This window comes from Fukomys damarensis, unplaced genomic scaffold (assembly GCF_012274545.1).
Source record: "Fukomys damarensis isolate Sample0158 unplaced genomic scaffold, DMR_v1.0_HiC HiC_scaffold_5, whole genome shotgun sequence".
In the NCBI taxonomy this organism is placed as follows: Eukaryota; Metazoa; Chordata; class Mammalia; order Rodentia; family Bathyergidae; genus Fukomys; species Fukomys damarensis.
The window spans coordinates 28,805,597-28,817,515 of NW_022900917.1; the positions used below are offsets into that span (position 1 = coordinate 28,805,597).

The window sequence follows — 11,919 nt, forward strand, 5'->3', positions numbered from 1 at the left end:
TTATAGTATATATTGGGGGGGTGGTACCAAGGATCAACTTGAGACCTTGCACTTGTGAAGAAGAAAGCAGAACCACTGAGCTAAATCCTGGGCTCCTATTATATGTATATATAATATACTGTGACATGCTACAGTATACGTGAACTATAAAGACATTATGATAAATGAAATAAGCTAGTGTTACATAAAGCAAATATAGATGATTCCCATTATGTGGGTATTTAACAATCTAAGACAAACTAGTAGTATAAATGAAATCAATTAGCAAAAATAGTCAAAGAAACATAAAGTAGTAGGGTAGTTACCAAAAGCAGATGAAAAGGAGAAATAGCAAGTTGTTTAAGAATACAGGGTTTTGATTTTACCAAATGAAAAAGTTTTGCTTTGGTTGCACAATAATATGAACATACTGAACACTAATAAACTATATACTTAAAATGTTGGAGATGGTAAATTTCATACTATGTGTTTTTCACAAGTAAATATTTTAAATGAGCAAATGCTCTAAATAGATATTTTTCATAAAATCAAATACAAGTGGGTGCATCAAAAAAATTCAGTATTATTATCCAATGCAAAAATTAAAGAGATACTTTTTCATAACCATTCTGATGGCTATATTAAAAAAAACTAATAATAAGTGATAAGTGTTACTGAAAATACGGAGAAAATGGAACCAATATTCATGGCAAATTGGTGCAATCCTTTAGAAAATAAGTCTGTCTGTCAAGTTATCCAACTGCTCAACAGAGGTGACACATGATCTAGCAATTCCACTCGCAGGTGTATACCAGAATAATTAAAACCACGTTCACAAAAGAACTACTACATTACATATAACAGCCAAAAGGTTGACAGAATCCAAATGACCATAATTTGATTCATGGGTAAAGAAAAGGTGAGATTATATGTATATGAAAATGATTTGGTCATAAAAAGAAATAACATGCTGATGTATGCAACAATATGCATGAACCCTAAAAATGTTTAGTTAAGGAAGCCAGGTACAAAACAACAATATGTTATCAGGGAGTGGTATCACAGGCTTCTAATTCCTGCATTCTTAGAGGTAGAGGCAGAGGATCACATGTTCAACCCTAGCATGGGCAATTTAGCAACATAGAGACGCTGTCCCAAAATGAAAAACAAAAGGGCTGGGCATGTAGTTCAGTGTGAATGTCCTGGACTCCATCCTCAGTATCTAAAATAACCAAATAAATAGCATGTGTTACATGATTCCACTTTTTCAAATGTCCAGAATAACTCTATAAAGTCATAACATAGATTCGTGACTGTTTAAGGCAGTAAGGGATAGGAGTATATGGACAGCCTATGGATAATAGGTACAGGATTTCTTTGGGGGTTAATGAAACTGTTGTAAATTTGAATGCAGTGATAAATGTATAACTCTGAAATTTAAAAGAAAGCTGAATTGTGTTTATTAAATGAGTAAATTACATGTGTGTTGTATTTCAATAAAGATTTTAAAAAACAAAGTGCAAGGGAGGACATATCTGAGACTCAAAATAGAGAATAAAATAAAACTTTAAATACACATACTAGTTAAGGACTAAAAAGGATAAAATTCTACTATGTATGTATCTCCCTATAGATGCACACAAATTCATGTATCTATCCATATATATACTATTAAATGAGTAAATTACATGTGTGTTATATTTCAATAAAGATTTTAAAAAACAAAGTGGAAGGGAGGACATATCTGAGACTCAAAATAGAGAATAAAATAAAGCTTTAAATACACATATTAGTTAAGGACTAAAAAGGATAAAATTCTACTATGTATCTATCTCCCTATAGATGCACACAAATTCATGTATCTATCCATATATATATATTTTATATATATATGGATAGATACATACACATGCACAGAACATGAAAAAAAATATCAGGAATATTCCTGTATTACAAAAGTTTTCTTCTCTGTTTCCAAGTGTTTTAAGATCTATTATAATTATTCTGCCTCTGTGTGCAAGGTGTTCTTTTGAAGACTGTAATTGAGAACTAGGGGTTTTGACAGTATAATCACCATCATCTCCTTTCAATGCCAAAAAGGACAAATTCCAATAAATACTTTATATATGAGGTACACTAATGATTCTAGAAAACATTGGCATTTTCTTTCTTTCAATAGGCCTTAGACTTTTATGGCAGTAGAATTGTTTCCTGATTACATAAACTTAATTTAAGTATTCAGTTTTGATGCTTCTGGGTAAGAGGTTGTATGCATATGTTTGTGTAAATGGTTTATTCAAAATGGTGTTATTATATGAAAAGAAAATATTCAGAAGTGCCCCTTCTTATTTTCTCCTTACTGAGCAGTTTCTGATTCAAAATACATTTGAATATAGTTACCTAATATTACATTCCAAAATGTTACATTGTGAGCAAAACTGAGGATAGGGGATATTTTTTCATTTATTTTCATCACCAGACCCACCTTCATTACCACCCCCATATAGCTTCATATTGACAAATTGAATTCCAAAGTGGGTGTACAATCCAAGATCACAAGAGGAAATATAGCTTCACTTCATAAATTCTGGAAATTCACAATCTCTGGAAAAGGGAAGAAATAAGTACCTAGATATATGTACACATAAAACGGAATTATACCTATACACATAACACTAAGTTATGCAAATAGATTCCCAGAAATGTTCATTCAGCTGTTGAACATTTACCAGTATGGAAAAAACAAAGCCCTGAGGATGCTCTAGTAAATTCATCTATCTATCGATTGATCGATCGATTGATCGATCTATTAATAATGATATATATTCTATATATTAAATTCATATATATGAATATAATATATATTATATATTTGCTTATGAATAATAATAATGACTCATCCTCTTGAACAAAAACATCATCGGGATAAATGTGTTACCAAAAATAAATATGAATATATATATTTGAATATATCCAAATGAATAAATAAAAGGTATAGCTTTTTTCTTTTTCTTTTAGGTAGCATGCAGTTACTTTGCTTTTGTTAAATAACAAAATCTATAATGTCTTTGCACTTTTTTAGCTTATGGTCATTATCCAACAAGACTGAAAACTTTATGAATCACATAGCTAATTTAAAATATAAAATAAATTAACCTAGATAAATGGTTGTGTTATATATGGTTTTAAATAATATCTTACCAAATTATATCAAGCTGTTTAAATAACAATTATCTTAACTTTAAAATCAAATTCATCTTTAAAATTATACCAAGCAAATACGGATTTTTCTGAGGAGATTTAACAATCTGAAAGAGTCCACAGTTATCAGAGTGAGGCCTTTGATATGATGTTCATGGCAGCTATTTTTTGCTGCTTCCAAAGAGCAGGAATTAAGGACATTGTGTTTCCTAAATCCAGATTTGCAAGACAGTGTTAACAACTTCTTTTTTGAGTTTAAACTAAAATGTGAGTCATGGTACCCAGTCTTGTTTCAGTCAACTGGTAGGCAAGTGGCTACACATTTGAAGTAAAATTTAGGGACACTCTGAAAGCTACTTCATTTCCTAGAAAGTATTTAATAACATTAGGTAGTCTATATATTGAAATTTAAATCATGGATCCAGTATACAACCAACAAGACAAAGTATTAAAGAACACATTGATTATCAATGTGTTATCAATATTTTATTTGAAAATACTTTCTCGTGCACAGTAGGACGTTAACAGCATCACTGACATCTGGCAACTAAATGCTAACGGTGAGGTTCTTTTATTCCTTTAGTCATGGGGGGAAAATGCAGCATCTTCTCATACATTGAAAATGCCCCCTAGTGGTGAATAAACATTACTGGAAACCAACCACTGAAGTCACTAAAATTCACTTTTTAGTAATAGAAGGTTGGTGAGAAAGAGGAAAGGAAAGAAGAAATGAAAGCAGGAAGCAGAGTGGAAAGAAGGCAAGAAAAGGAGAGGAGGCAGAAAAGAAGAAAGGAAATAGGAAGGAAAAGGGGGAAGGGAAGAAAGACAATAAAGAGAATTACATTAAAAAAAAGCGAAGGAAGAGAAAGTGCATTATAATGGAAAGGGTTGCCAAGAGATAAAGAGTCTTAACTGTTGAATTTTAGAGTGCAATGTCAAGATTTTCAAACTTCCTATTTTATCAGCATGACCACTGTGGAAAAAAAGTCACAAATTACTGCTACAACTTCCTGTAAGCTAAATCCAGCGATCTTAAGAAACTTAACAAATGAAGTACGTCTTCCATAAATGAAATTGTGATGTATCAAAGATTTCAGAGAAAGAATGATATTTAAATGAAAAAGTGTTAATTTATAAGACAATATATTCCTTCTTAAATAACTGAACAAATGACAATTGTTTCCCTACCTTTCCTTAGTAGCTTTAACCTGAACAACGAAAATGCCCAACTCAGACTTTAGTTACCTAAAGAAAATAATAGGACCCACACAGCTTTCTCTAAAAGAATTAAACATCTCCTTCACCTCTAAATTTTTATGTATAGAACTTGAGAGGCTTCATCTCAAATCTCTTAAAAACTGACCCAAGGAACATTATACCATCCTTGCCACATCACCTACAAAATCTAAAACCTTATCTAGAATTATGCCTCAGAATAATCCTTAGCCATCATCATGCTCATATTGATGATTATTAAAAAGAACCACATGCAGCAGCTAAATTTTAATGCATCTTTTTAGACCCTTCAACTTATGTGCTCTCCTCACAACTCTGCTTTTCTTTTGGCTTTTGAGAGTTAACTCTCCCATTTCCGGGGTCTCCTGCAGGCTCAGAAGAAAAATGCCTCTTCCTTCTTGAGTACAGTAAGCCCCATGGTAAGAGAAATAAGTGTTAGCCATTGCGGTAGTCAGCTTTCTGTTACCGTGAAAGGTTTATTTTGGATCACATTTTCACAGATTTTAGCCCGTGAGGAGTTCTATCTGCTTCTTTTTGTTCTGTGGTGGAAAGAAAGAGGAAATGAGAGAGGGAGCAGAGTGGAAAGAAGGGAAACTTGGCAGTAAGGCTTTACAGAGGCAGCTGTGCACCTGGTGGTGGCCACAAAGTAAAGAGAGAGACTCAAGAGAAAGGAAGAGGTGGGATCCCCACAGCGGGCACTTCGCCAGTGACCCACCTCATTCTACTAAGCCCTAACTAAAAAACGATTCCACCAACTCCTAGTAGCACCAAGGCTGGAGACCAAGCCTTTAACTCATGACCCTTCAGATCTAAATTATAATAGCCATGTAATGAGTAATTGCCATTGTGATTAAAGTGTAATTCTGTTCTCAGCGAGTTTTTATTCTGATAAAATTTGAAGACTGAAATAAAGGAATGATTACATATACAAATTAATGCTTTTGAAAGTTGCATAAAGTTAAAAACCAGAGATCTGAATACAGCCCATACATATTCATTAGTTGCCAGATGTGTAAGGTGTATTTAAATTGCAGACAGCCTGCTACAGACTCCACCATTCCATGTTGCATTATACTGGACAACTTTATAGATCTGTATTCAGCTGCCAATTCTGAGTTTGCACTTAATGGCAGAATTTTTAAGAGCATGTACAATATTTCAGTGTCTGCAGGATTTCTATACTGTGCTGTCCAAGTAAGAGTTTAGCTATAAATAAAGATATCAACAAAGTTATTTTGAGCATTAATTTGGCAACGCATGCAATGCACTTAGCCCTGCTCTATCATATAGTAATTAATAAATGTTAGTGCTTATTATTCTTTAGTAAATGAAACTCCTGCTGTTAACGCTGTTAGAGCACGGAACATGAATAATGTGGCTTGCCTAAAAGCATTACACCTGGGCTTAATTTTATGAATACAATTTTATGTAGACTGCTTTAACAGAAACTGATATTAAGGAAGTATATTTTAGCAGATGACAGAAATATAATATGATTTTCTTTGATTGGTTTTTAAATGTGCTGTATCGCACTGGACCAATTCTGTTAGTTGTGAAGCAATATAGTTCTCAGCAATGTGTTCCATAAATCATTTTCTTGGGTATGTGATTCTATGCACTGCTTAAACAATTAAAAGTAAGATGCAGAGATAACTACCATGAAAGGAGAAAGTGGTCTTAATTTGAGTATTATTTAAAAATGTTATTTCCTAAATCATCTTATTTTTCACATTACTCTTTGAAAGAAGAATTCAAAACACGTAATTCTCCTTTGCTCAAGAGAAACAGGGAGGCTAAAACTTTTGTTTTATGATATAAAGTATCTACAGAATAATTAATAATACATTGGTCAGGTTAAAGAAAACTGGGAAAATTTACATTGTAAAACCAAAAAATGTCCTGTTAAGTGAGAAGTCGATTAGAATTTTCAAAATTCTTGGGGACTGAGCTCTCTGTAAAGTCTGATTTATACTGCAAGCATCATAATGCCACCTACTTCAGAATGACATTACCGGCTGAAGTTGCAAGCAAGGGCAGCCCCAGTGCTTTAAAGCAAATGTCCTCCACCTTAACAGTTGAGTCTGTGCCATTCTGTTCACTTAAAATTCTGAGCATTTAACACTTCTTGTTGCATCTAAATTCAGATACAAAAACCTTCAAATCAAACTATTTACCTCAACTGAAATCTGCCTTGAATAATTCATAAGGAAAAAAGATGGGAGTGAAGAAAGCCAAAGGGATTTTTAATGAACTCTAGAGTTTAAAAAATAATGGCACAGAAGCTATTACAGCTTTCCCTTCGTCCTAAAAAGAGTAGTACTGGTCTCCCTTACCATTAAATGCTCCTAGACAGCATGAGGAGTAGCACAGGGTTCAGACCTTCGCTTGGCTGTGACTGATATATGAACACCACCATACCCAACGCCCCTTTCTCATCAGTGACAGTTGAAGAAACATCTAAAATCTTCATATTGAAATACCTTATTTCTTATGCTGCTTTTCAAGTTCCAGGGGAATCTGGAGATTCAGCTAAAAAGACACTGTAACAACCAAACACTTCAGTGGCTTTGTTCTCATTTATATCAACACTTGCTTTTACATGGCTTTGCTACTGTCAAAGACGTTTGCATTTACTAGGTAGGTTACTATGTACAAACTTTCACACTTTGTTCTAATAGATAACCATCTCTTCATCTGAGAATGTTATCTATTAAAGAAGGTACCTAGGATTTTTATTAAATTACCACAAGAGAAGCCATTTTAATATCATTGCTGTGTAAGGTTATATTAGTTTCTTATTGCTGCTATAACAAATGACCAAAATGTAAGTGACTTAAAATAACACAAACATATTTTCTATAGCCCTGGACATCAGAAGTCTAAAATGAATCTTACAGGGCTAAATTTAAGCTATCGGTAGACCATTTCCTTGCTTTTTAAAGATTCTAGAAGATGTCCACAGTAATGGTTGCATTCTTCCCTCTATTAAAGTGAAGCATCCCATCCTCCATTTCATCCTCCTATCATCCTCGCCTGTCTTTGATCTTCTGCTTGCCTCAGGACCCTATATTCTAACAATGTCTTCTCATCTCAGTATCCTTCATCTCACAAATCACATCAGCCAAGTCTTTACTTTCATAAAATATAACCTACTTGCAAGCTCTGGAGATATTTAGAGGGAGACTATTCTGTCTACGATAAGCTTATAATAACCAAAATTAACTGTTTAATAGAAATATGTTTATACATCAGGCCCTCTATGGCTTGATTTTAAAACAAAAACAGAATACAATCTCAATAACTATAATGTTTCTTTTTCAAACTAATATATTTAAAGCTATATTTCAAAAACTAACTGTCAAACATTTAAGATTCATAAATTTCTGAGTAGCTAGACTCTAAGAATAACTGGACATTTCAAAAACAGATCAGATATATCAAAGCAATTTTTATTAATTATTTATTTAACATCAGTCAAAATTTAATGTACTATGTTATTTAGAAATATGTGTGTCATTTTCCCCTATGTTCTTCACATCCTCCTATTCCCAGGGCCTGAAATATAAATAAATGCTTTCTAACATTTATTGAATGAGTGAATAGTATTTACATGGCTATATTTTAAAGATAAATACTGTAACTAATTTTTATCCTTTTAGAATTTTGCACGATCAGAGAAACTTCTCTAGTCACCAACTATAGAAATGATCCCTGAAAGTATGGCCTTTATCCTTTTAGAATTTTAAAGCACAATATAATACCACTGCTTGTTGAAATATTAAATGAAAATCTGATGTTCTCTAAGCTTTCAAGAACTACATATAAATGACATTTAGATGAGCTTCATTTCAATTATTTGCCACTAATTCTTAAAGATGGTCTTAATGAAATGAGTCAATCATATGAATGGGTAATTTTCGAATAAAAATAAGTCATATATATTATTTTTACCTCAAATTTAATGAAAAGCCCTCTGGTCTAGAACCTAATCTAGTAGCACATGACAAGCTCAAATGTAAATCTCACAATATGAGTTTGTAAACAATGTAAATCTGTAAACAAGTAGTTTCAATGAGAAAAAGAATTATTTTAATTGATTTATGTACACAAAGCATTATGTTAAAAAAATAATGCATTTTAGTGTTTTCTTCAGCAGCACATATGTTAAAATTTTTTTAAAAATACATTTTCTTTTAAAATTGTTTAAGGGCCTGGCATGGTGGAGCAGGCCTGTAATCCCCACACTCCAGAGGCTGAGGCAGGAGGATCATCATGTGCTCAATGCCAACCTGGGCTACATAGAGAGACCCTGTCTCAAAAGCCAAAAATAAGGGCCAGGGATTTAGCTCAGTGTTAAAACCACCCGTCTTGCAATCACAAGGACCAGAGTTCGATCCCCAGTAAAAAAAAAAAAAGTTAAAAACCAAAAATAAATACATAAATACATATATAATTTTTTAATGACTCTCCAAATTAAGTTAAGTTACTATCATACTAAGAATTGTATTGTCATCCATGAAGAGAAAGTATTTTAGCAAATAATCTATAAATTTAGAATACTTAAGTTTTCATCCCTGGGAGAGAAAGTATGAAGTAGCTTTTATAATTGTATTTAATTTCTAATAATTTTCTCTTTAGTGTTTCTTAATCTCACAATTTCTACCAAAGTGGTATTTTGTTTCACAACCTATTTCAACAAAAGAACGCATTAAAATAAAATAAATTGTCCTCTGCAAAAGTTCATGTTAGTAGTCTTTTTTGTGGCTATCTTTACAGATAATACTGGGGGCTTCTAGAACCAATTTAAATGGCATTTCTTCTTAGAATAACAGTTTTAAGATATTATGTTATTTTTGAGTAAAAATTTTGTTCTTTTTGAGTGTCATGTATTATGTACATATTAATAGGATTTGGTGTGTTATTTCAACAAATACATACAGTGTGCACTGTTCAAATGCAACCTCCCTTTACCTCCCCACCCCTCCCCACCCTGACATTCCAAACTCTAGTAATCACTATTCTATCATCACACAAATATTTTAGCTTCCAAATATGAAAGAGATTGCACAGCGTTTGTCTTTCAGATTCTTGTTTATTTCACTAAACATAATATTCTCCACTTCTATCCATTTTGCTGTTGATAGGATTTCAATTTTTCATGACTAAATAATAGTCTACTGAAATCTTCAAATATTTTCTCCTCAAAATTCTGAGTTACGATAATAATACCTCTCTAAAACCAGAATAAAATTTCAGCACAATTTCTTTTCATATTTTCATTGGAAATGGAATAAAGAGAAGACAGTGCGGTTGTAGAGGAAAAAGACTGTTTCAAAAGTGACATAAAAGACACAAAAATCTCTAAGGCCTAAAGATTCACTACTTATATGTAGATATATATCAAAGGACTTTTAAAATAACTAAAACTGTGAATAACTCAGTAGAAAGTGGCCTTGCCAAGCATAGTAGTGCATGCCTATAACCCCAGAACTTGGGCATCTGAGGCAGGAAGATCACTGGAAGTTTGAGGCCACTACAGAGTAAGACCTTGTGTTAAAGAAAACAAATTTAACAAAGCAAAAACTAAAATAAAACAGGAAAAGAATAAACAGTTTTATGATAATGATCTAAAAATGCTTTAAAAGGAACAATAGCTCCCTAAGGGTTATAGCAATTTTTACATCTTTATACATTTATTGCTTCCATATGTTTCACTAGGAATGTGCAAACTTTAAAAGGACAAATAAGTAATTTTTATCTTTCTTTTGATTAAAATACATTTTATACTTAATCTGTTTGTAAAATAGTAAATGACCTTAGTTTGACTACATTTTCTAAGAGGAGTAACTAGAAAATGTCATGCCTAAAAATAGCACTTTCTATTTTTATGTGAATAAGGAATAACTGTTCACTTGGGAAAAATCTATTTGGACCTAGTTTCACTCTTTTTTTTTTTTTAAGAAATCCTTTGTACATAAATAAAGTATCAAAGAAAACATATTTTATTGTTAATCAAATCATGAAAATTTATACTCAAAAACATTACAGATTTATTTTCAGTGAATAAGCAATGTTTATATCCTGTAGAGATTTCATTTTAGCATAATACTAAACACTGCATATTTACAACTATCATAAAAAAATAAGCTGTTATGTGCTTTTGCTCAGTGATATATTTTATTGAAAGATACAGAATCTTTCCTTAGAAAAAGGGAATAAATCATATTCAAATCTAGGAGTCACATTCAGGCCTGTATTATCCCGTCAGTGATACAGACGGGACCCTATACTACATTATATCGATGATAAATCATGTAACATATGTTAAATAAAATACGTTTGAAATGAGTCATAGGATGCCAAATTGTATTCTTACAACTGTTCTGAATGATCTGAAAGGAAGTAAGCAGAAAGTTTAATCATTTTACCACCCCACATCAGATCACTGGTAAAGTATTATCATTTTCCAGATGATTCATGAATATCTTTATATTAATTAAAAATTACTTAATTCAAGAAATACAGCATATTTTGAACACTGATAATCTTGATCTTTTTTCAATATTAAACTCTTTCTGACATTTATTATGCAGTTTGTGTAATGATCTCAGAAGCAGTATATGACAGTCTAACAAATACATTGTTATCAGAGACTTAAAGACAGTAAGAACTTTGTCAGTGGATATGGAGTAATCAGTAAGTTCCAAGCTTTTCAATTAAGTTTAGCCAGAAGTTTCAGAGACTTAAACAGATGTCAATTCAGAAGTAAGATCTGAACGAAATACTGAACATTCTTTGAGCGTTTACTATCAGTCAGGCCCCATACTCAGAATGGTTTGTTCACTATTGTGTTTAATTTTCATACTAACTTTGCCAGATTTGCTTTATGGCATGACCCTAATGATTAGAGAGTTTAATAAATTATTAACTATATGGCTAAGTGGAAAAGACAGATTATAAAAGCTCGCACTTTTATGTACTGCTCTGTTTAATAAAAAGAATGAAAGCAATTCCTGCATGACTTTTTTTACAATTTACGCCTGGATAGTTAGCACAATCAGCTAGGCTTCCTATGGTTAGCAGCTATTAAGTGATGCACCAATGATTCCCCTCCCCAAACTGATGTATTTCTTAATTCCCTTCCCTTAAGTTCTTTTAATCAACAGTGAATAGCAATGTTGAAAAAATTTCACAGATGTGATTGGGTGATAAAAGATTGTGACTTAATTTTTGTAGCTGAGCACCTTTTTGCCTTCTTCTCATCCTGCACTCATTGATGAAGGGGTCCTATTGGAGAGGGGAAGTTCTTATTATGGGGAGGAGGGCACGCTCTGGTCAACAGCCAGTAAGGAGTTAAGGTCTTTGATTCCAAAAAGCTTGACTCGGGCCAGGGGAATGGCTCAGTGGTTCGTTCCACTGCCTGCCTTGCAAGCACAAGGGCCTGAGTTCGATCCCCCACACCACCAAAAAAAAAAAAAAAAAAAACCAAAAAAAATGCTTGAC

At 32.5% G+C, this 11,919-nt stretch overlaps 1 protein-coding gene and 1 pseudogene across 9 annotated transcripts in view; both read right to left on the bottom strand.

The window, feature by feature from the left end:
- Positions 1-11,919, bottom strand: part of Ralyl (RALY RNA binding protein like) — a 658,084-nt gene that overhangs the window by 452,503 nt on the left and 193,662 nt on the right. The window lies entirely within an intron of this gene.
- Positions 8,056-8,143, bottom strand: LOC117285098 (annotated as a pseudogene).